Source organism: Hippoglossus stenolepis, chromosome 6, assembly GCF_022539355.2.
Source record: "Hippoglossus stenolepis isolate QCI-W04-F060 chromosome 6, HSTE1.2, whole genome shotgun sequence".
Taxonomy (NCBI): Eukaryota; Metazoa; Chordata; class Actinopteri; order Pleuronectiformes; family Pleuronectidae; genus Hippoglossus; species Hippoglossus stenolepis.
Window position 1 is genome coordinate 25,082,834 of NC_061488.1, and position 23,984 is coordinate 25,106,817.

General features: G+C 41.4%; 1 non-coding gene across 1 annotated transcript; it reads right to left on the reverse strand.

Annotated features, from left to right (window-relative positions):
* Positions 1 to 932: 932 nt before the first annotated feature.
* Positions 933 to 1,004, reverse strand: trnaq-cug. The gene has a single exon. It is a non-coding gene; the product is annotated as a tRNA-Gln (tRNA).
* Positions 1,005 to 23,984: the final 22,980 nt, after the last annotated feature.

A 23,984-nucleotide genomic window follows, 5' to 3' on the forward strand; every position in this document is an offset into this window, starting at 1 on the left:
TCTCCTGACGGAGAAGTTAAAGACGTCTGCGCTCCAGTTTCTGTGGTAAGTAAACTATAGTATTTTATTTATGTGTTAGTAGTGATGAGCAGGTATCGGTGTCTCTGTACCTGGCTTGTTAGTTTAGCTCCGCTAGCCTGCAGGCAAGATACCAGCAGTAATGGCGATGCTAACGGGACCGTACGGGAGTTATTGAACCGACATGAACCGACATGAACCGGTCCACACAGCAGGATGAATCATCACCATAAAACATTTGATGTGGGGGGGAAACGATTAAGACACAAGACCTTGTACACAATTATTTTGAGAGGGAAGGAACCCCAGATCCCAGAATGCATTGCGAATGATCCCTTTCCAATGACTTATTTTCCCCCATTTTGGACTTTATTTTCCTCCTGATTTATTATAACAGTGAGCTCCGCCAATCAAAGACATTGCTATTACACCTGAAGATTGCGGGTAATGCAGTACTTTGCCTTTACACCACTAATAAAACACATTTTTCTTAAAATGCAGTTTCACATCATACAGACATCTACAGTAGTATATAGCTTGTGTTAAGTCTACCTCTGATGGTTACAATATAATGGATAATTATCAAAATCTCTATTCAGGAAATGAATAAGATGTTCTAACTTTCAGCTTCTTTCATGGATCAGCTGGTAAAGCTATTTAAGTTTAAGTTATTTTGTAGTATGCTAACATATTTCTATCATTTCAATTCTGTAGAAGCCCAACTTATGAAAACAGTTGGCCCAAAGACTTGTTGTTGTTTGTTGCATTCAAAGGCCTGGCCATTTCAATCACAACACAAGACACATTACTGAAGTCAATCAAAGGTCATCTATCAATGGGTAATATGTCACGTCTTTCCTGAACAGAGTCATCAAGTGCTGATGGACTGGACAACTGTTGGTCTCCTCAAAATCAGGTCCCACCGAGATTTGAAATCGGATCGCTGGATTCAGAGTCCAGAGTGCTGACCATTACACCATGGAACCACCAATGTTGTCAGGTGTTTTCATCTCTTTGTTCAAGAGTGTGCTCTTGTGTTTGATAGCAGGACTTAATGATTTGATGTCCAGATTTTGTAATGCTTTCACTCAAAACCCTGCACTTGCACTCAAAGGCTCCAGCTTGAGCATACATTTGCTCCTCATGTTCTCAAACTGTTCGCTTGTACTCAGACAATTTGTTGCTTGAACAGATTTCCTGCACTCCAACTTCAGCTTTTAGATTGTTTGGGGTAACAAGTCTGTTGAATTCCTCAGCCAATAGAATGCCACCAAATCTGATTTGTCATTACTACACTACATCACGTATTCCATTTCAGATTCTAGACATGAATTGATAACTTTCCTGTATTGTACTGACACATGGCTGTGGAGCAAATGAATTATGTCCTTAAATTAATTTACGGTATTATCTGATGAACACAAATAAATAGATTAGGGAGGACATGCGGCAGCTCGGTAAAAGGATACCTGGTCTATAATGTGTATCTGCAGCAATCCTGAAGGAGTGGTGGTAATGATTTGGCTGTTCAATGTCATGTTTCCATGGTGTAATGGTCAGCACTCTGGACTTTGAATCCTGTGATCCAAATTCAATTCTTGGTGGAACCTCAGCTTGGTTTATATTTCTCATGAAATAAGGAGGATGAACAATGTGGCAGAACGTCTCGGTCCTGTACTACAAAGCAGGATTTGCTATAATCAGGGTACCTTAAACTTGGGCTTTGCCAGTCCTACATAACTCGTTCAGTTATTATCGTGTAAAACAACCATAGTGGGGAGGAAAAAGGGAAACATTAAAGGAAAAAGGAAAGGAAAAATTCAAATTATTGTATCTATTCCTATTTGATAAATGTATTTCTAGCTGCCTAGACACAAATATAACACTATTGATGTTTTTGGCATATAAAGCCTCTTCACTGGTCCCTTTGGCCTGATGTTATATGGGAGCTGACTAGATCCCATCTGCCTCTGTTTGGCCTGACCTGCTGTACTCTGCGGCAGCCGGTACTGATGTTCCTGTCGTGCCGGCGTGGGTGCAGCAGGGAGCACTCTTGCCTCCTGAAGAGGCTCATCTGATTCTGGGAGGGCTGGAGGGAATGCAGTGCCCTGGAGCAGCACAGAGAGCTCCTGCTTTTTCTGCCTGTTATAATGCCACCGGATGAGCGTGTTCTGATTCACCTCCACCAGATGAAGTTCAGTCCCTGCATCACCCGGCAGTTGCCAACAACAAGCTGCCTTATCTTACGGTAGTCCCTCAAAATTAAGGACCACCTTGAATCAGCCCTCTTACCCTTCTTTGCAGGGCTTGGGTGAATATTGCAGAGTCTAATGAAAATGTTTTACACCATCTGACAGCAGTCAGGCCACTGGGCAGGTGAGCTACTCACATCTAACATGCAACGGGTGATACTCTCCACACCTGGGGTCTCATTTATAAAACAGTGCGTGGGATTCATACTAAAAGTGTACGTGCGCACAAAAGCCAGAAATGGCGTACGCAAAAGAAAATTCAGATTTATAAAACCATGTGCAAGCACACCTGAACGCAATGTTCACTTTACAAATCACAGTCCACCTGGAAACATTCGTACTTGGATCTGCCTTATACTCCGCCCTCCACACGCCCACTTTCAACCATAAATGGTCAATGCAAAGCACCTCATGAATATTAAATGATGCTGCTGACCAATGGGTTTCCACGGTGAGTCATGACAAGTTCAAGGCATCAAGCAATGAGAAGAGGAAGTGAAACTTTCTGAAACTGACATCGAGGTGTTTGTTAGTGAGGTGGAGGTGAAGAGTGATTTTATGGGACAGCAGTGATGTCAATAATAAAGAAAATACACTGATACTCTGCTGCTGCTGCTGTTAACACAGTGAGTGAGAGTACGATAGAAAGAACGGAGCCTGAAATTAAAAAAGATCCAATTCAAAGGTGGAGGCAAAAAAAACACCCTCTCAGAATTTGAGGGAACCTGTTGTATTGTCTGTTTGTGTTTTAATCATCCAAAACTGCAGGATAATTAAATTCAGAGACAGCTGTGATGTCCTCAATCTATAGAATTTAACAGAATTATTATTATATGCTCGTGTTTGTACTGGGATGGTTCGGTTCCGTCGGTCGATCTGTGTGATACTGGACTCAGTTCAGCACAAAGATCACAGATTAATAGAATCTATATCAGCTGATCAGACATCGCTGAACCCTCACTTCCTCCTCATCCTTCCATTCACGTGCATCCATCACGCAGAATCACGCACCAGTGTCACGGCGGTATTTATTTAGAGCAACCGGACCGATAACCTCACAAGTCTCTCCTGATGTTGTGCTACGTAAACCACCCGCTGCTTGTCACCTTCATCCAGCTTGTCCCACAGTGACATAGCACTTTCGCCTGTGATTGCTGAGACAAGGGAGGGTCCTAAGGTCCGAAGCTCCACCAAATACTCAACAGGAGTCTGTCCACGTGCTGGTATCTAGGAGGTTTTGGTCATCAACAGCCTGTGTCTGGTTGCTGTTTAAGAAGATGTAATACTTTGTTTGTTTATTGATAAAATATGTGAACATATGCTATCAAAAATAGTGAAGAAACATGCTCATATCTACATACATATTCTAAAACGAACACAATTAGATTTACCATGTCTTCATCTTCAGCTTGAATATCATCTTGATCTTCAGAGGATGAACTAGAGGCTAGAGTGCAAAGAGCCACAGAGGATGTGTCAAGTGCCAGGGTGTTTGTGCCAGGAGCAAGTGAGGATGTTCCAGGTGCCGGGGAAGGAAGACCGGATGAAATGGTGGAGGGATAAGGAGTCTGAGCTGAGGCTGAGGCTGAAGCCTGAAGAACCCCCAGGTCCAACCCTGTGGGATCATCTGTAATATCAGCGAAGCCCTCATCTTCCTCCATGTCGTCCTCCACATCATGCTCTTCAATTAATTGAGCAGCTTCCTCTGAATCAGGGGGAATATCCTGCAGTGCCTGACCAGTCTGCCGGAACAGACAACGGTACAAACTTAGTGGGGGCTCAGGCGGAGCTCAGAAGGCCCAGAGTTCACTAAAGAGAGAGGAAAATGCAAAGGCGCTCTACTTCCTGATGGTATTCCAGTGGAGTTTCAATCACCAGCAGCGTCACACCATGTGGCTAGATAGGAAGACTCATAGGGTTGTCTGATCAGGTGCTGATGTCCACTCTCCATCAGCAAACCATCGACGATGAAGGCCTACAAACCATCTTCTGTTAGGTAGAATCAATCCTCAATAACTTCCCTCTCTACTGTGTCCTCTGACCCACATGACTGAGAGCTGCTGACTCCAAATCACATCCTCCTGCTAAAAACACAACATATTCTACCCCCTGGATCCTTTCTGGAATCTGACCTTTATGCCAGGCGTAGCTGGAAACAGGTCCAATATATGGCCAACCTTTTCTGGCATAGATGGACAAAGGAATACCTTCTGCTGCTCAGAAAGGCAGAAATGGACAGCAGAAGTGAATAACTTGAACATTGGAGACATTGTCCTGGTGGTTAATCCACATTGCCTGGGGGTCGCAGCCATTAGGCGAGTACTGGAAGCCAAGCTGATGAAGAGGCCAGGGGTCTCATTACGCAACGTTGCGTCACAGCACAAAAGCGAGAGCCTGGAAACGTGTGCCACTTCTCATGCAAGCGTTGGGTCATCTCGCTGAACTATTGTAACTCCCCTCTGGCAGTCTACCTGCAACTCATCAGAATGCAGCAGCTGACTGGTCTTTAACCTAAGGATTCACTCACTACTCCGCTCCTCCGCTCCCTTCACTGGTTACCGAAGTGGCTGTCCGTATCCGTTTCAAAACATTGGTACTTGTATGGCCGTGCCTTGAGCGGATCGGGTCCAGTCTACATCAGGACATGGTCAAGCGTTACACCCCAACCCGTCCACTCCACTCTGCATCTGCCAATCGGCTTGTTTGCTCCCCTCACTGCGAGCTGAACACTCCAACTGTTTGCTGTGGCTCTAAGCAGGTGGAGCAGGCTCCCCATGGACATCAGGACAGCAGAAGTCTACACATCTTCCGCAAACTAAAAAACACACCTCTTCTGACTATACATGAATAAAGGTTTAAACTAACAATTCAGTAGCACTTATTTGCGCCACTTATGTACTTTGTGGTTTGGTTTTCTTGAAAAATAGTACTTTCTTGATTCTTGTTGTTCTGGGTTTGTACCCTCATGGTTAAATGCACTTATTGGCCAAGTCGCTTTGGATAAAAGCGTCAACTAAATATAAATGTAATGTAATTATAAAACAAACTTGACAGGAACATTTCGTATTTACAAACTCCCAGCCGTAAATGAAAATTTTGGAGAGACGGGAAAGTGGCGGTGCAGGCGGGAGGTGGTGAACTGGAAACGATTATTGATCCCACTTCATCATTTTACATTAAAACCAACAGCTTTAAGATTGTACTCGCTAGCGACATATCTGTTCCATAAGAACCTTTTAATTGAAAAACATATAAAACAACTTACAGCAAATTACGTTCAGATTCCATTAAACAGTGGAGTTACAGAGCCGAGTCATGAACAGTTTTTAACAATATCTTCTAACAGTGTGCGTGTATCATCAAATCACTGCAGTGAACGTGACTGTGCCATCAGGCGCACAGAGCGCACTGGAGATCACTTACAAGAAATGAAGAAACTTTCCAAATAATATCCCAGAGAGGAGGTTAGGATCCAGGTCCGGTTGCTCTAAATAAATAAATACCGCCGTGACACTGGTGCGTGATTCTGCGTGATGTGTGCACGTGAATGGAAGGATGAGGAGGAAGTGAGGGTTCAGCGATGTCTGATCAGCTGATATAGATTCTATTGATCTGTGATCTTTGTGCTGAACTAGTCAGTATCACAGATCGACCAAGCGAACCGAACCATCCCAGTACAAACCGACATATAATAATTCTGTTAAATTCTATAGATTGAGGACATCACAGCTGTCTCTGAATTTAATAATCCTGCAGTTTTGGATAGTTAAAACACAAACAGACAATACAGCAAGTTGCCTCCAAATTCTGAAGGTGGTTTTATTTTTGCCTCCTTTCAGATTGGATCTTTCTTCAGGCTCCGTTCTTTCTATCGTACTCTCACTCACTGTAATTAGCACAGCAGCAACAGTCATCAATTGTATTTTCACCACATTATTGACATCACTGCTGTCCCATAAAATCACTCTTCATCTCCACCTCACTAGCAAACACCTCGATGTCAAGTTCAAACCATTGGTCAACAACCTCAATTTAATATTCGCGGCGTGCTTTGCATTGACCATTTTATGGTTGGAAGTGAAGCATGGAGGCGGGTATAAGGCAGGTCTAAGTGCAGACGTTTCCCACACGGTGGACTGTGATTTATAAAGTGAACATTGCGTTCAGGTGTGCGTGCGCAAGGTTTAATAAACGGAATTTTCTTTTGCGTACGCCATTTCCGGCGTTTGTGCGCACGCACACTTTTAGTATGAATCCCAAGCATTGTTTTATAAATGAGACCCCTGGTCCGCTCAGTGGAGCTCCAGACTCACACTCATATTATACAGTTTAATATTCTCAGTCTTGTGGATCTGACAGTTCATTTATTAAAACAAACTATGAAAACAATGTGGGCTGTGGAGAAGATTAACATCACCTGTGAAAAACATTAGTTTGTAATCAAATTCTGCCGCTTCTATTCTGTGACATTTTGCTCACTTGTTAGATCCAGTGCTAAGAATCTTCCTTCTCTCTTCTCTGTCTGTGGGTTCACTCCCACTCCTCAAGTTTATTTTTATCATGATGATTTTGTATAATCCTCATCTTTGTAAGAAAGTCAGATATTTTCTGCCATGACATCTCCTTTGCTTCTTGTTAGTGGGACTAATCATTCCTTTCTTGATGAATAGAGTTTGAATTCTTCATCAAGCTTAATGATTATCTGTTGCTCTGCTGGAAAAACACACCTCACAGGTTTTGTGTCTTTTAGGGACATTTATCCTCTTTTCTACAATGAATTATTCTGGGCTGCATGCATGAAAATGACATGGCTTATCAAAACCTGGCTAGAGTTAGCCTTGTAGACCTTAAGAGAAAAGAGCATATGTACGTCAAGATAACGCAATGCTCCTCCTCTGCAGACTGGACAGTTTACACTACTCAATGTCCCACAAAGTAACATAAATCTCAGAATATTTATTTGACATCATGTAAGCACTTGACCTTTTGTGTTTCACTTTGTTACTTCATACTTCTCTGATATATAGAATTATTATTTTATTCTCCATTACATATGACTGACAGATTTTAAACAGCAGATATTATAATAAGCTGTTAAAACACATTGTTAAAAACCAAACCAGTAGTTTTAGAAAATATTTCGTTTCTGAAAAATAAATGTAGTTATTTCAAATGTCTGAGGTTATTAAAAGCTTTTCTCAAATGCTTTAATAGTCAAAGAAAGAAGCTCTCACAATATATCTATTTATCGCTATATACAACTATTAATAATGTATTTCTGCTGTAGCTTCACCTGCTTGCTTACGGCTGCTTCAGTATTAATGATCTGTGATAGAGCTTAATAAAAAATATAATAATCGGTGAAACAAGTTCTTTACTTTAAAACTTTAACTATAGTTAAGTCGCCTATATCTGAAGGTGTCAGGTGAACTAACATTTAAATATTTCATCCCAGAAACCGCAGCAAAATGGTAGAAAAACATTTTGAGATTAAAAGAGCCCCTGAAAACACAAATACTATGTAGTTGGTTGCTTAGTAACAGATAATACTACGAACCAGACTCTGGTACTACATCAGATCTTCTTCTGTGTGCATGCATACTGTTTTTATCCATTTGCACTAGATATCTGATGTTACACTGTGTACTGTTTAAAAGAGACATCTATGTTTCAAACACACTTAACTTTTTACAGGTGAAACACAGAATCTTTACTCAAACACACATTTTATAAAGATAAAAATACGACACTAGCTATTTCTTATGTATTTTCCTAATAATAGTCAAAGATTGCTTCCACTTAACTGGCGTGAAGATATGTACAGCTTCATAAATACGGAAACAACCCTCTAATAACAAAGCCTCTGGCAGGAGTTGCATACAATGACCACTGCCTAGCAGCCTGAAGCTGTGTGCTTTTTGATTATGGCATTGAAATAATAGAGCATCCAAGCTTTTCAATTTCAATTGGATGAATGGCAAATGTCATTGATTCACCTGCATTAGCAAAGAGATATTTATTAGGATATTATAGGTTTGTCAGTTTAGTAACTGCAAACAATAGCATTAGTTTTATTACAAAGATCTCAACAATGTTATTACAATGACATCCCCGGCAAAACTTTTTGTTGGATTAGTTTACATCAACAACTACTAATGAAGTGTCGGGTTTTGAAAGCGTGGTCCCAATTTGAAGGGAAGATTTCAACCACTAACCCACTTGTGATACGTTTCAAAGGCAAGATAACCCTCAAAAACAGGGGTAGGGGTAGGAGGCGCTCCAAGTTTCCCCTTATTCCCAGCCCGACTGTAGTTTTGTGGTGCAGTGACATCTGTGAGACGATGAGCTGTATTGCCTTTGTAACAAAGCAGTGGTTTTTATTTGTACCCTACAAAGACAATGTACTTTTCAGAACCCATTGGGATTATACCTGGATTCTAGGCACATTCACTCTGCAGAATGAACAAACAGTCTACTGGTTCTCTGCAGGTTTATCTCTTTGCTGAGGAGAAATATGTGGAATTAAAATGGAAACCTCTTGTACATGTGAACAGACTACAGAGAATCTTAAGCCACTTTCAGACATGCTGCACTAAACTCCAGATAATCTCCTGACAGTCTCCAGAGAGGCTGTATGTGAGAAATGCAAAAGTCAGAGTGAGAGCCTCAGGACTTTCTCCGGAGTTTTCTCTCTAAAACTCTAACTAATGTGTCAATACAGCAGGATTCACCCGTGGCCAGTGGGTATATTGATGAAACTCAAATATGTTACAGTTGCAAAAATGTAAAAAAGGAAAAAAAGACAACAAATCTCTCTCTGCATAAAAGCAGCAGTGCCTTGCAGAAGACACTGAAGACGACACCAAAGGCTTTTTGGTGATAAACCCGACCCGGTGTCGATGTGATGTAAATAAAATCCTTTGATCTCCAGCAGCCTTAGAATGATATATTACATCCTGCCTCTGACTGTTGCACCACCCCTCACCTGAGCAGGTCCTGCTTGAAGGAGAATCTCCTGCTGCGTAAAGAAGACAAACACAGCCCGAGAGTCTGGTTAATTCTGTAGACATCCTCCTTGGTCATGTCTGAGCGGCTCTAGACAGTCCTCAACTAATGAATATTTAAGATGTGAATAGCTGCTGTCTCTGTATACTTCACTCCCATCATCGTCACAGATTCTCCTCCAGTTGTGTTTCCTTTTCCTGAAATATTAAATAAAATAATAAAATTATTCATCAACCAAGTATTGTCATCAAGCATCACATATATATACACAGAAGTCAGAACACTTTACTGTGAAAAGAGTAACGAACATACCGTTGTGGAAAGAGGATGCATATGTTATTTCCTGTAACGAAACAAAACAAATGAAAAATCTCTTAATCAACGACATCATGACTTGATGAGTCTTATCATCCATGAGAACAACAACTTACCACACACATCACGTACCTGAGCGATATCTTTTCCCATAAAAACAAGGCGACTAATCCAAACACCAAAGACCCGGCAACCAGTGGAAAGATGATTACAACTGCTGAGTTATTTGAACTGTCATTTCCACATTCAGCGTCAGTTGAGCTGTTTCCTGGTTGCATCAGCGAAGGTTTAGTGATTCATCTGGAATGACAGAGGACATTTTCACCAGGACCGTGTAAGCGGCACCACAGATTCACTGCAAGTGTAAGAAACCAGAGCACGTCCATGTCTGGTGAGACTCTTTACTTACTGTGTGTGGTTGACAAGCGTCTGGCGTCCACGTTAGAAAATGTTCCAACGCTGCAGTCAGAGCAGTCTGCGAGGTGTTCCTGTACAAACACAAACTATACACTGATTACTAGTGTACACATCATATTATGATTATATAGCAAAGTGGTATTTGACATCAGACCTGTCTTATTTCCAAGGTAAAAAAATATTTGATCGCATTAATGTTTAATCTGTGCATTATTCTTGTTCTGATCTCTCCTTTTATGAGGTGTGATGATGTAGAGCAGCATGCACTAAACTTACAAACAGGATTCTATAAACTAAGGAACATTGACCCAAATTCTGTTCTTCTATATTTACATTTCAAAGATACAGAAACTATTTTACATTCTTTTATCTCATCACACCTGGATCACTGGATCACTCGTCTTTTATATTATATTTATTATTTGTTTTTATATATATGTTTGTTTGGCACGCACTGGTTTGAGTAATGTGTAAAAGATAAGACTTGAGTCCAGATAAGATGTGCCTTTAATAATCCTCCATTTCCCAGTCAACGCAGCAGCACGGAAAGCAGTGCATGGGCAAAAATGTATTAAGAATAAAATATGAATAATACAAATTTGAAGTAACACGTATATATTATGCTGTTTTCAAAATTGTCAGTGTGTTAATTTTGTCAGGCTTTCACTCAGCTCTCTCTCTTTTGAGAAAGTTATTATTACTATTAATATCACAGTTGCACAGGAAGATGGGATTTTGATTTGTTTCCAACTCCAAACCGTCATCTTGTTAGATGGAAGATTTTGTCTGTCCATCTACTTTTGTCACTGTTTTGATGAACTTTTCCTAAATGGACACGAAATCTGTAGATCTAACCCATGATGAGACATGTCACCACTCCTCGGCTGAAACAATGTGAGTTTTCTAAGATAGAGGTGTCATTACATCTTTGCCTCTGTTGGACAGCCACATGACTAAAGACACATTCGAAGTTGCACATCCGCTTGATTCACTGGGGTCAGCTGTAGTCCCACAAATAACAATGCAATACATGCAAATACATGCACAGACCCATATATGGGCGTCTGTAGCCCAAATTGTGTGCAACTTCAGAATTATTCCTTGTGATATTAGTGAGTCACTCTAAAACAGTTCTTTGCAATATACTGTCCTTTGTATTGTTTGTGCTGGACTTTGTGTACAGAGCTTTTTATAAACGAGTGTCTATAGTGCAGGTAAGTTAGAAAACTTCCCATGTTCATCCTACCTGGTTTATCAAGAGTACGGTTGAAAATATTGACTCTACAGTGAAGTAGTCAATATTTTCATTAGATTGTTTGTTACTGTTCTCGTGTGTAGTTTATATATATATGATTTATCACTATTTCTGAATATTCAGACCCAAGTTCCCAGCACTTTTAGAAATATATACTGTTATTCACTCGGTACTTAACCCATTGCCAACAAACATTGCGCTTTTTACGTTGAAGACAAATTCCTGAGTGATTCTATGACTTTTTATTTCAGCGGAGATCAGATAATCAGAATATCTTCTTCAGTCCAATGTGAAATTAAAACCATTAAATCATCAAAATGAACTATGTGTTACGACTTTCACCTGCAGTTTGACAATTCATAATACAGATGCTGTGTGAAGTAATTAGATGAACAACTTACGAAACAATAACAATTTACATATCATCTAAATGATTCACAATTGCGACTGAATAGCTCAAATAACCTGCTCTGTGGTCTTCATAGCTTTTACAGTTGAAAACTTAAATCTTAAAGTCAGCATTGAAAACGCACCTCTGTGTTTTGATGTACTGCCTACGATTGACATTGTTTGTGTTCTGTGCTGCACAAGTGGTGGTTCTCTATGGGTTCTATACAGTAGAATCCTTTCAGAGTTCACTGGTGAATCCGTTGTTGCTAATGCTGCCAGTGTAGATCTTCAGACCCGGGAATCTGTAAGGCACGCAGAGGATCCATTATTATTGCGAAAACTATTCTAAACAGACTGCTTTTGCAGTGACACTGTAAAAAACATCATCCAGAACAGCTCAGCTCCATCTCAGCTCACCACTGTAAGCCTTGCGGTAACATGCCTCCTTACTGATTTAAAGGACCATATTTACACTACAAGTTTAATTTGAGGTATTTGTACCCTAAGACCAAGTGACCGGAGGCTGGACTGGTACCGGCTAGGTGGGGCTGAGAAAGAGTGCGATTCATGATGACATCATACGGAGAGGAAGTACGAAACGCAACATTTCAATAACACATTTCTTAGAATGGACTGAGTGAAAAAGTCAGCGGAGTGACTGTTTTCATACTTTGAGGGTTCCTACTGACCCCCTTCAAGTAACTACAGATAGTAAAAGACCAGAAAATGTATTTTGCACAATATGGGCCCTTTAAACCTACAGTAAATATCAGTACAGAAATCTACCTGGATCACAGGTAGGTACCCAGAATGCTTTATTTAAGTCAGTAGGAAGATTCATGAAGGGTGTACATTCCCACAGGGCAAACAGACAGTCCTCCTGAACTCGTGCAGTGTGTTTTAACACGATTTCCTGCTTTGAAAAGAAACTATTTAATCTCATGAAATGTTTCTGTTGAACAAAGACAAATCATCTTGAGGGTAAAGTGCAGGTTATAACGTAACATTGTAACATGTGCTGCACTTTAATTATTACTACTTACAACAGAAGAAGCTAAAACATTTAAAAAACCATTCAATGCTATTCTTCTCATTCAGGATCTTACCAGATGGACAAAGAGGACAGCATTCATTCCCTATCTGATACTCAGTTGGACGACAAGTCAGCGTATTCACACAGAAGACTTTGACCAAAAATATCTGTGAAGGAGTAGACAAAGAGTTTTCATCTTAGTTAAACTTGGTTGACATGTTGACACAGTCAATAACTGAGAGGAGAGGGAGAGGAGAGGAGGGAGAGGGAGGAGAGGGGGAGAGGAGAGGAGAGGAGGAGGGAGAGGGAGAGGAGAGGGAGAGGAGAGGAGAGGAGAGGGAGACGAGAGGGAGGAGGCGAGGCAGGAGGGGAGAGGAGGAGAGGGGAGCGAGGAGAGGAGGCGAGAGGAGAGGAGAGGAGAGGGAGAGGGAGAGGAGGAGGGAGAGGGAGGAGGAGAGGAGAGAGGCAGAGGGCGAGAGGAGGAGGGAGAGGAGAGGAGGCAGAGACGAGAGGAGGAGAGGAGAGGAGAGGAGATTTTCAGAATCTTTTTATTGTACATTACCGGAAACAACCCTTTTTCACATCATCCACCAAATGCAAAACCATACAAAAAGATTAATAAATAACTTTTTATTTTTTTTACACAATCAAAGAAAATCTCTAATTAGAGATTTAATCAGCTCTCTTTCACAAGAAACCTGACTGATTGACAGACTCTGACCCTCATAGCTGTTCACAGTGTGATCTCTGCATCTGAGGAAGCTGCTTTCTGTTGTTGTTCTTTTATCTGTGACTGTGCAGCAACTGGACACTCAGAGCTGCAGGAGTTCTCTGCAGCCTCAGATGCATGTAGCTTCTTAAACGGGCTCTGAGCCGCTGAGTCCTTGTGCCAGGCTGTCAACCAGCCACCGCACTCACAGTCTCATTCACAGCATCAGAGCTATGGCGCGAACCCGGCACCTCAGTGCGAGCGTAATCCGGCGCCGCTTTATCAGGCCGCTGCTTGTCCGGACACTAAAAAACGTCTCGCATCTCCACACTCCTTACAGCCTAATCTCAATGTTTTAAACCCGCTGGAAAAATGTCCCAAGACTGTTTCTGGAGTGAGATTATTGTAGGTATTGTAACAGTATCCAGCCCAAATAGTCATCCTAAAATGAAAAGCTGAGTAGTGCCATCTGTTAAGGTGGAGCTACACCAGTGCTGCCATAGTGGGATTATTCTGGGCAGCCCATATATTCAGGTTTTGTATTGTGTTTCTTTGATTTACAACTGCTAGGAAATGTGACTGAAAGTGCAGCCTGTCAGAATTCTGCTGACGCTGATCAATTATGCAGATGGTAAAAATTAATAAAACAAAAAGAAAACCAATATCTCTGGGTGAAAAAGTTCTGTCACCGACAAAGATGTCATAAGTGTTTGTTGTGATAAGAGCCGACAGCAGTGCGAATGTGCTGTAAACAAAATCATGTGATCTCCGCAGAGGGATTAATACGTCACATCCTGCCTCTGCCTGCCCCCCTCATAGCTCCCTCAGAATTTGTGATTGTTGTGAAACGATGTCTGGCGGAGAATCTCCTGCTAGGTTGTGCATGTGTATGAAAGAAAACTGCAGAGAAATTCAGGTCTAATTCTCCGGAATCCTCCACAGGACATGTCTACAAAACAGCTAATAAGTGACAGAGAGAGAAGAGAGGCAGAACTGCCAAGGTGACGAGGAGCAGTGTGGCCTTAACTTTACCAACAAGGCACAGCCTCCAAATGTTTGCTTACTCAAATTCATGTTGGCAAGGTTGGCAGTTTCCCTTGAGCTGCAGTCACCTCACTGAGATCCGGCTGGAGATGATTTTAAATCCAAAAAAGAGGAGACATCTGGAAACAAAGAGGACTCAGCTGCTAACCCGCACAGAACAGCAGGGACCTGTCAACATTACTGCTGCTGTCTAATAAAAGTCTGTCTTTCTTAATTTTCGGTGAGTGGTAACATTAATATCAAGTTGCTAAAAATAGGTAAACTGGACTTGGATTTGGAGTTTCATGAGAACATTTCATCATCATCCAAAGAGACTTCTTCAGTTCCTAACTGTCTGCTGGTCACCCCAAAGACAAAACAACGTGGTACATGCAGTTGAATGTATTGAGGAATGCTCAGACCTGTACATTGAGGAAACTAAACAACCTCTTCATTAGCATGGCACAGCACAGGAGAGCTGGTGACTCCAGGTCAAGGACTCAGCAGTCTGCCTACATCCCAAAAAAAAGGACAATGGACGTTCATTTGAAGACAACAAAGTCACATTTTGTGGAAGAACAGATGTTTTGAAGAAGAGAGAGGAGGAAGGAAGCCATCTACGTTAAACTAGAAAAAACATCTCTGAAGAGAGAGGAGGAGGGTTAAGACACGCAGGGCAGGTGTGGCTCAAGCAGCTCTGATAGAGGAAACCAACAACCAAAGGTGGGTCCAGCCTCTCAGGTAACCTGGAGGAAAGCAACCAAGTCAGTTGACCTGTTTTCTAGCACTTAGATATACCATGAAGTCTGGATGACTGAGTATCATCACAGGCAGATAACATTAATCAGTAATCTAGCACTGGAGTCAGCTCAGCTTTTACAGCCCATTGCTCTGCTCACAGTCCAAAGTTCATGCTTATTTCTGTTCCCTTTCAAAGTTCGCAAACGGTTCCTACATGTGTTGTTGGCTGTTACAAGATGCTGCTAACACACCACGCTTACCTGGCTAAGAGTTGGTTTGATATGTGAGCAGATGTTGTTTTTCTGACATGATAACTGATCACATGATGAGTGCAAGGAAGTGGACGAGTGATTTTACCAAGTTTTCACCAAACTTCTGACGTGTTCAGAGGTGGAGGTGTGTTCCGTATACTCAGACTCCACTCTTCTTCATCTATATCTGAAAGTAGGTTAAAGACACAACTCAAACACAGACCATGTTCACAGCGGTTGTCTGACATTGAAACCGCTGATAACAGTACACAGTAAACAGATTAGCTGATCTCTAATTCTCAGGTGGCTGTTGAAACCTGCAGCCTCTCTTGTCTTTAATAAAACAGTTTTCTGCAAACATGAGACGTTCAGGGTTTGAACCCTCAAGGTTGGCTTGCCTTGGAAGTCACTTTGGATTATGATGGATTAAATGAAATGTAATGTAATGAGATGTTAAGGAGACATCATGAAGACAACACTGCCTATCTGTTGCACTGTTTCAATTCCCAGCAAACATATGGGGCCGATTTATCTTGACATCTTAACAATCTACTGGATTCACTCCTGCTCTTTATTATGCAACATTCAGAGGTTATATAGAAATTCAGTCTGCTTACCGTCGTTAATAAGATAAGACCTTCTGAGTTCCATCTGTAGGCAGTTAGTTTCCCTTCACAGCAGAAAGTGTTTACTCACAGATTCAATTTCCAGGATCAATAAGTCACAGGCAGAAACCTTCTTAAATCACACACCACCTCTCTCCAGTCAGGTGGACTAATGGGCAACACTTACTTTAGTCAATACAGGCTGTCCTCCAGGCTGGACACAAATAATGTGGTCTCTGTATACAACTGGACGAGTGCACAGGATGTCTGCAAAGTGCAACACCGAAAAGAGATGTTACAAAAATAATAGTGTGTTTCTCACCAAAATCACATCACACATCCAGGGTCTCTGTTTGTTGTACTACAATACTTATGTAATGGTGGATTCTAAATGGCTTCAAATTAATATTTTCTTTTATTTATTTCCTTTGTCGTCTGGAAATGGTCTCAGTATACAGCCGGACAAGTACGCAGGGATTCCGTCTGCAAAAGTTGCAACACCGAAAAAGAAAACTAGTCAATAACTTCATCTGTATATTCTCATCAAAATCGTCACATCCAGGGTCTGCGTGCTGGTTATACTACAATACATAGTTTGGAAAAACGCGCTTTTGTTTAATTTTCGCAAAACCATAAAAATATATATTTTTTAACAGAATCAAAGAAAATCTCTAATTAGAGATTCATCATCAGCTCTCTTTCACAAGAAACCTGACTGTTTGACAGACTCTGACCCTCATAGGTGTTTGAATATTTTCTCCAATTTAGGGTTGTGTTCTTAAAGGGGACATAGCATGCCCATTTTACCACAAGTTGATATGGTTCCTTGGGGTCTTAATGAAATGTCTGTAACATACTTTGGTCAAAATACCACAAGGATCATTTAAAGGTGGGTGAGGTGGGGGGTGGGCCAAGACCATGTAGGGAGACTTCCAGTTCCTTGTTACGACACAAAACCCAGGAAGCTCAATCCAAGTCGCTCCAAGCATGAAGTTTCTGACTTAGAGAACCACATAACAAGCGCAGTGTTTTCCCAGGATTTTGGAGTTTGGTGAACATTGCCAGATACCCACATTAACCTGTAGAAGCACTAACAAAGTGGAATTTGCATGCTATGTCCCCTTTAACAGTAAAATACCATTTGTCTGTGTATTAATTTTGGTGCCTCAAAATATTGAAGAATGTTGAACATTTTTGCAGTATATGTTTTCGGCGTTGCACTTTGTTGGCTCTCTGCCCACTTGGATTACAGTTCAGTAAAGTTGGAAAGATATTCTGAATTAGGACTTCGGATCAATAAGTCCTCATCAAGCGAAACGATGTTAAGCTACCAAATGCGCATAATTCCCACGTAGTAAAGGTGGACAGACTCTAAGGACAGTTATCATCAGTTTAAGTCGTCCTCCCGTGATGGACACAGGACTGGTGTCTATATTACAGCCTGCTGTGAAACGAGTCTTGCATGAGGACCGTCTACAAAGTGCAACACCGAAAAGAGATATTACACAAATATTCAATAACTTCTCTTAATTACTGTATATTCTCGCCAAAATCATGTCACAGGACCAGGGTCTCCTGCTGGCTATGCTACAGTACTTAGTTCAGATAAAACATGTTCTAATACTTGGCCCTAAACACCTTAGAGATACATTATCTAATGATATAGCTGCGCTAGACGACACTGCCCTTGCTTCCAATGAAACAGTCAGGAACTTGGGAGTGATCATCGATCCTGATTTCTCCTTTAATTCTCACTTAAAACAAATTTCTAGGACCGCCTTCTTTCACTTGCCTAACATCTCAAAATCAGACATGTCCTTTCTCAAAGATGCAGAAAAAGCGAGTCCACGCCTTTGTTACATCAGACTTGATTATTGTAATTCATATTATCAGGCTCAGCAGTAAGTGGGTAAAGACTCTGCAGCTTGTCAAATGCTGCAGCACGTGTTCTGACAAGAACCAGGAAAGACCACATTTCTCCTGTATTAGCTTCACTACACTGGCTTCAGTTAAATCAGAATAGAATTTAATTTTCTCCTCCCCTCACCTTCAAGGCCCTTAATAATGCTGGCACCCATTATGCCTCAAAGAGCTGATAGTACCATATCAACCCACTGAGAGCACTGCGCTCCCAAATTCAGGCTTACTTGTCGTCCTAAAGTCTCTAAAAGTAGAGTAGGAGCCAGAGCTTTCAGCTATCAAGCTCCTCTCCTGTGGAATCATCTCCCACTCAGTTGGGAGGCAGACACCATCTGTGCGTTTAAGAGTGAGCTTAAGGCAACTATTTACGATAAAGCATAGTTGAGGCAGGATCCCATTGTCTTAGACCTGCTCTTAGTTATGCTGCTATAGGTCTAGAACAACAGTCTAGAACCTTTTAGGCCACGCAGCCCCTTCTACATCCCGACCGGTTTCACGTAGCCCCAATCCCCCACACCTTCAAAAACAGTTCAGTAAAGTTGGAAAGATATTCACAGAACCATCGCTGCATAATTCCCACCGTAGTAAGGTGGACTTGTTTAGGACAGTTATAAATCAGTATGAGTCATCCCTCACAGGCATTGGTGTCTATGGCAGCCTGCTGTGAGACGGAGTCTTGTGAGGACCATCTACAAGTGCAACTTGAAAAGAGATATTACACAAATATTCAATAACTTCACTGTAATACTGTATATTCTCACCAAAATCATGTCCTGGGTCAGGAGTCCTGCTGGCTGTACTGATGCTGGTTGGGAAAATGGTGTTTCGTATAATTTTGGGAAATATTTGTATGAAAAATATTCAATAACTTCACTGTAATACTGTATATTCTCACCAAAATCACGTCACAGGTCCAGAGAGTCCTGCTGGATATGCTACAGTACTTAGTTGGACAACACCTGTCAAAAGTGATTCTATATGATCTCACTTAGTAGTCCATAAAAACAAGAGGGGTTCACAATAATTATTTAGATAAAATTTTTGATTGTGGGACTGTAATAAAACAATAAACTGTTCAGTGGCAAACCCACTTTCAACTACAGCCCCTGGGAGAAGCTCCTACACCAAACACTCAGCCTACTCAGAAGAAGTAGTTTAGATGTTAAGATGGATTATGTGTCTGAGTCATTTCTGTACGTCAATTCATGAAAATATGAAATAACATTAGGTTCTGGTTTGTGGAAGCAAATGTAGCACCTTCTTACATGGCTTCAATGTTGAAGAGATTCTGATTAAAATTCAATAAAATTGAGAAATATTTCCGTTTGTATTGCATAACCATCAAGGGTCTCCTTGTGTTTTGACGTGTAGTTGGTGTCAATACACTTTCTTAAACAACTTTAAGACCATTAAAACGAAAATTTTCAAACTCCAGTACTGTATACACTGTGTAGGACTCCCTGGACCTGTGACCTTGATTTTGGCGAGAATATACAGTAACCCAGTGAGATGATGAACTATTTTCCATATTACATATTTCCCAAAATTATACCATGAAACCACTTTTCCCCAAACAGTACTTTAATATATATGTGGCAGGAGACCTGGACCTGTGACATGATTTTGGTGAGAATATACAGTATTACAGTGAAGTTATTGAATATTTGTGTAATATCTCTTTTCCCGGTGTTGCACACACATGTGATCCCTGCACTCGTCTCACAGCACAGGCACTGCCTATAGGCCTGCTCTTCCTAATGTCATCACGGAGGACTGACTCATGTGTTGATGAAATGGCCTGTAATGATGTCCACTGCTACAGTAGAAAGGCCTATGCAACGATAATTCTTTACTAACGTCTCGCTTATGACTTATTGATCCAGGAAGTCCGAATCTGTGAATATCTTCAGCTTTTACTGAACTTGAAACTGAACACTGCAACAAAGTTTCAATAGAATTTCAACAAAGTTACACAAGCCGTCACTTTTAAAGAGCAACGAGGATGCTTGAGGACACGCCCCGCAGGCTCAGAGTAGATTACCCATCATGAGAGGTATGGGTGAAAATGCTGTCGCCCTTTCAGCCGCATTAAAGAAAAAATTGCATCAAATTTAATTTACAATTAAACATACATAACAGCGGTTACGGAAATTAGAACACCATTAATCTGGATCAAATTACAATGAGATTTTTGATCCACCCGTAAGAACCAAAAGAGTGGCACATGCATAGGCTCAGAAACAGATGTGGATAAAAGATGATCCCATTTGAGGATTTTCAAGTGCAGCGCAGGTGGCTCAGCCTGCAGCAAGAGAGAGAGAGAGAGGGAGAGGGAGGGGAGAGAGCGGCATTACATGTTTCCTCTCGCACCCCTAGAGGGCAGCTCGTGCACCACACTTTGGGAATCCCTGTGCTAGATGATGTCAGCTCTATGAAAGTGAGAATCGTACCATGCCAGTGAAACGGCTCGACGGTTTCTTGCCTCTGTTCAGTCCAAAATAAAAAAACAGATATGACCAGAAATCAGTGTTGAAAGTTCCAGCCTGGTGATAACTTTCTGGTTTTGATTAATGTATCGCAGAGCCAGATTCTTTTCGCTATGGATTGAGACTCTGTTGATTGTGTGGGTTCGTAAAATTTGTAACAAAACTTGATCTGCTTAAGAGGTATTGAAAGTCCTGACTCCTCACCCCAAGAAATGTCTGCGTTTATGACACAGATTATTTGCGACATAAGGTAATGCCTTTGACCTCAGGAACGCCCCCTGCCACATTCCAGCGACTTATCTGAGGTGCTCTCTGGTATTTGAAATTGCAGGCATATCTAGATGATGTTATGGCTTCTTCACTCTACCTGGGCTGAGCATGTAGCCTTAACAGGATTTTCAGCCATTTGCGTGATGCTTCCTAACTCTAAATCTAACAAAGTATGGATTTGGGGAAGCAGTGGTGACATATTTATTGCAGAAAGTAGGACAGGTCAGATGTGTCCAGTCAATGCAAAGGTGCAGTGTTGTAAGGTTTATCAGCGCCCCAGACCTGACGGGTCCGTTTTTTGGGGATGTGTGGGTACTATCGTGGATTTTTCAAAACCTTTGCGGATATCGTTACTCCCCTGAGTAACCTGTCCAGTCCCTCTAAGCCCTTTGTGTGGACTTTTTGGTGTCAGGAAGCTCTTGAGTCTGCTAAGGCTCTTCTTTGGAGCGCACCTGTTCTTGCCTCTCCAGACATTCTGAGTCCCTTCAAACTTGATGATGATGCTAGTGGTCGCGGGGCTGCTGCAAGAAGATGTTTGCGGTGTGGACCACCCAGTCTGTTTCTTCTCTAAGAAGTTCAACAAACATCAAGTGAGTTACAGTACAATTGAGAAGGAAGCATTAGCTTTATTCCTGGCCCCTTCAATACTATGGGCCTGATCTACTAAAGGTTTGCGCGTATAAAAACGTGTGCAAACTTGATTTCACCCGCAAAAAAACATGCAAGGCGAACTGCTAACGGTGCGCACTGAGGATTGCGTGCAGAATAACACATGCTGTCCATTTAGTAAGTTTGCCTTAATGAATATGCAATATCGGGCGTTTCTACCCCAGTGCGCAAATTATTGGGAGGAGTAGATGCAAATACTTCACACGCATTGTGATTTACAAAGCCTGAAAATAATTGCGGTTATTGTGACTGCATCTATATTTAATACGTTTGAAAGGTAGGTGCCAATCGGCACAGCGTTATGCACAGATGGCTGCAGTTATTGTGGTGAGGAGGAGACGGCATGGAAGAGGACAGAGAGAACAGTTTTTTTTAACTGAAAGCGAACTGCACCTGCTGCTCAATATTGGTCAAAGGCATCTCTTCCACTGGCCCCCAACCTGTTCTATTTGCAAAGGTTTTATTATGAGCTATTTTTTCTTTTGTTCTTCTTCTTATGTCCTGCCATCTTCTCTTAATTTCATTGGTTGTTCTTTTTGTTTTACCCACAGCATTTACTTTCTTGCAGATACTCTCCCATATCGCGTTTCTTTGAGTTATATTATTTTTCTTTGCTGTAGCTCAACAACATGTTTGTTTGCCTCTTCCACTAACACCTCCAATTCCATGGCATTAAATCTTGTTCTGTTATAATGCACACGCAATTTAGCACTCTTTATATGGGATCTTAGTAGATCAGGCCCTTTGAGGTTTATGTCGGTTCCACTCCACTGCCTGTTGCTGTGTATTCGGACCACAACCCCTTAGTGATCCTGTCCCAAATATGTAACAACAACCAGCCTTTAATGCATTGGTCTCTGCAGAACTTTAATATTAAAATTTGGCACAAGAGAGGGAAAGATAAAGTTATGGCTGATGCGGTTTCGTGTTCGCTATGAAATTGAACATTTCTTTAGGGGAGAAATGTTCGATCTTTGGGTCTTCTGGGAGTTGTTACGACTCTGAGGTTGTATGAAATGTCCTAGGCATTGGTGAATTTGCTATAATCTACTTTACGTTGTGGATCTCTCTCTTTCTCTCTCTGCTGTGGTGCCTGTGTGTGATGGGCTGCAGGTGTGTTTGGCTCAGTGACTGACTGAGTGAATGATTGACTGTGTGTGTGTGTGTAGGTTTGCTTCCAGGGAGCCGATTAATTCCAGCCTCCAAGCTTGCAGGTTAAGATGCCGGATTCCCCCAGCTCCTGCGATCTCTCCTCTTGCCACTGCCAGCCAGAATAGTACCTTGTGAAATGTGTTAAGATCTGTTACTTGATGTACCAGCCCGGTTTGGTAGGTGGGTAGCATCTTTGTTTAACCCTTGTTTTCTACTGTTTTTTGGATTAGGAGTTAGGTTAGTACCTTGTCTTTTTGTTTCCTTAATTCAAATAGGTACGAATAGGTTGCTTGCCGTTTTGGTCCACCCTGAAGCAAAAACAGAGTTGAATAAACCTTTAAACCGGCTGCAATAATTTGTTGCTGGTGGTTCTTGGGAGCTGAGAAGAGGGGAGACTCATTCATCAGCTGAGTTTTCACCTGGGCTGGGTCATAACTGATGTCATAAATGCATGTCCCCAGGTCCTTGCATGATGCCACCACTCTAAAATCGTTCTTTTTCTTCTTTGTTCAGTTTATTGGCGGGTGCTAACCAACATCAAGGTGCATTACCGCCATCTACTGTGTCCTCTTCTTCTACTTCCTCTCCGCCTGGCCAGCGGGCCGCCTTGGTAATCAGATTTTTCACTTCAGGTGGTCCCACTCTGGAAGCCCAACATAGACTCCCTTTATAAATCACCTTGAAATTGATTGCCACCTGCCAATAAAGAAGAAGAAGAAGAAGAAGAAGAAGAAGAAGAAGAAGAAGAAGAAGAAGCATTTTTGCAATTCTCTGCCTTTTGGCTAAGATCAATTTTGAAGAAGAAGAAAGTATTTTTAGGGGGTATGAAGTAATGAAAAGGGAAAGAGAAGTACAGCAGTAGATGGCAGTTATGCACCTTGATGTAGGTTGCCAGATGCAAATTAACCCAATAAAGAAAGAAGAAAAATCCGAAAATTGTACAAAACATTATGGATATTTGGGAAAAAGTTGTATACAAGAAGATATGTTCCTCATTAGCTGAACGATAATGATTGAATGATATCGATGCATACAATAACAAAATCGATCTTCTGTCTGGGAGCGAGGGGGAGTTACACTCACTTGTTCTATAGTTGTATACATTATGTGTTCAGTTCTATATAGAGCTTATATATGACACAAGTTAACTGCCATATTTTGTAAAATGTATACTTCAATAAAAAAAGACTCGGCTCACTGACATCACACGGGAAGTAGAGTGTCCTCTACGGTACTATTTAGTCTCTATGTGTCTTTATGTAATAATCACAGCCCACTCGTGGTTTCTACTGTGTCCACCGTCTTTATACACAGTCTGTGTACAACCACCGTCCTGGGCTGTGTCAAGTCAAACAGCGACACACAGGAAACAAGACTTGTCAAGTACTCCTCCAAAATAAGACGTTTGCTCCTGTGCCTCTGACGACGATGCCTTCGCTATGGGTTCAATTTTATTTTAGTAATATAATACAA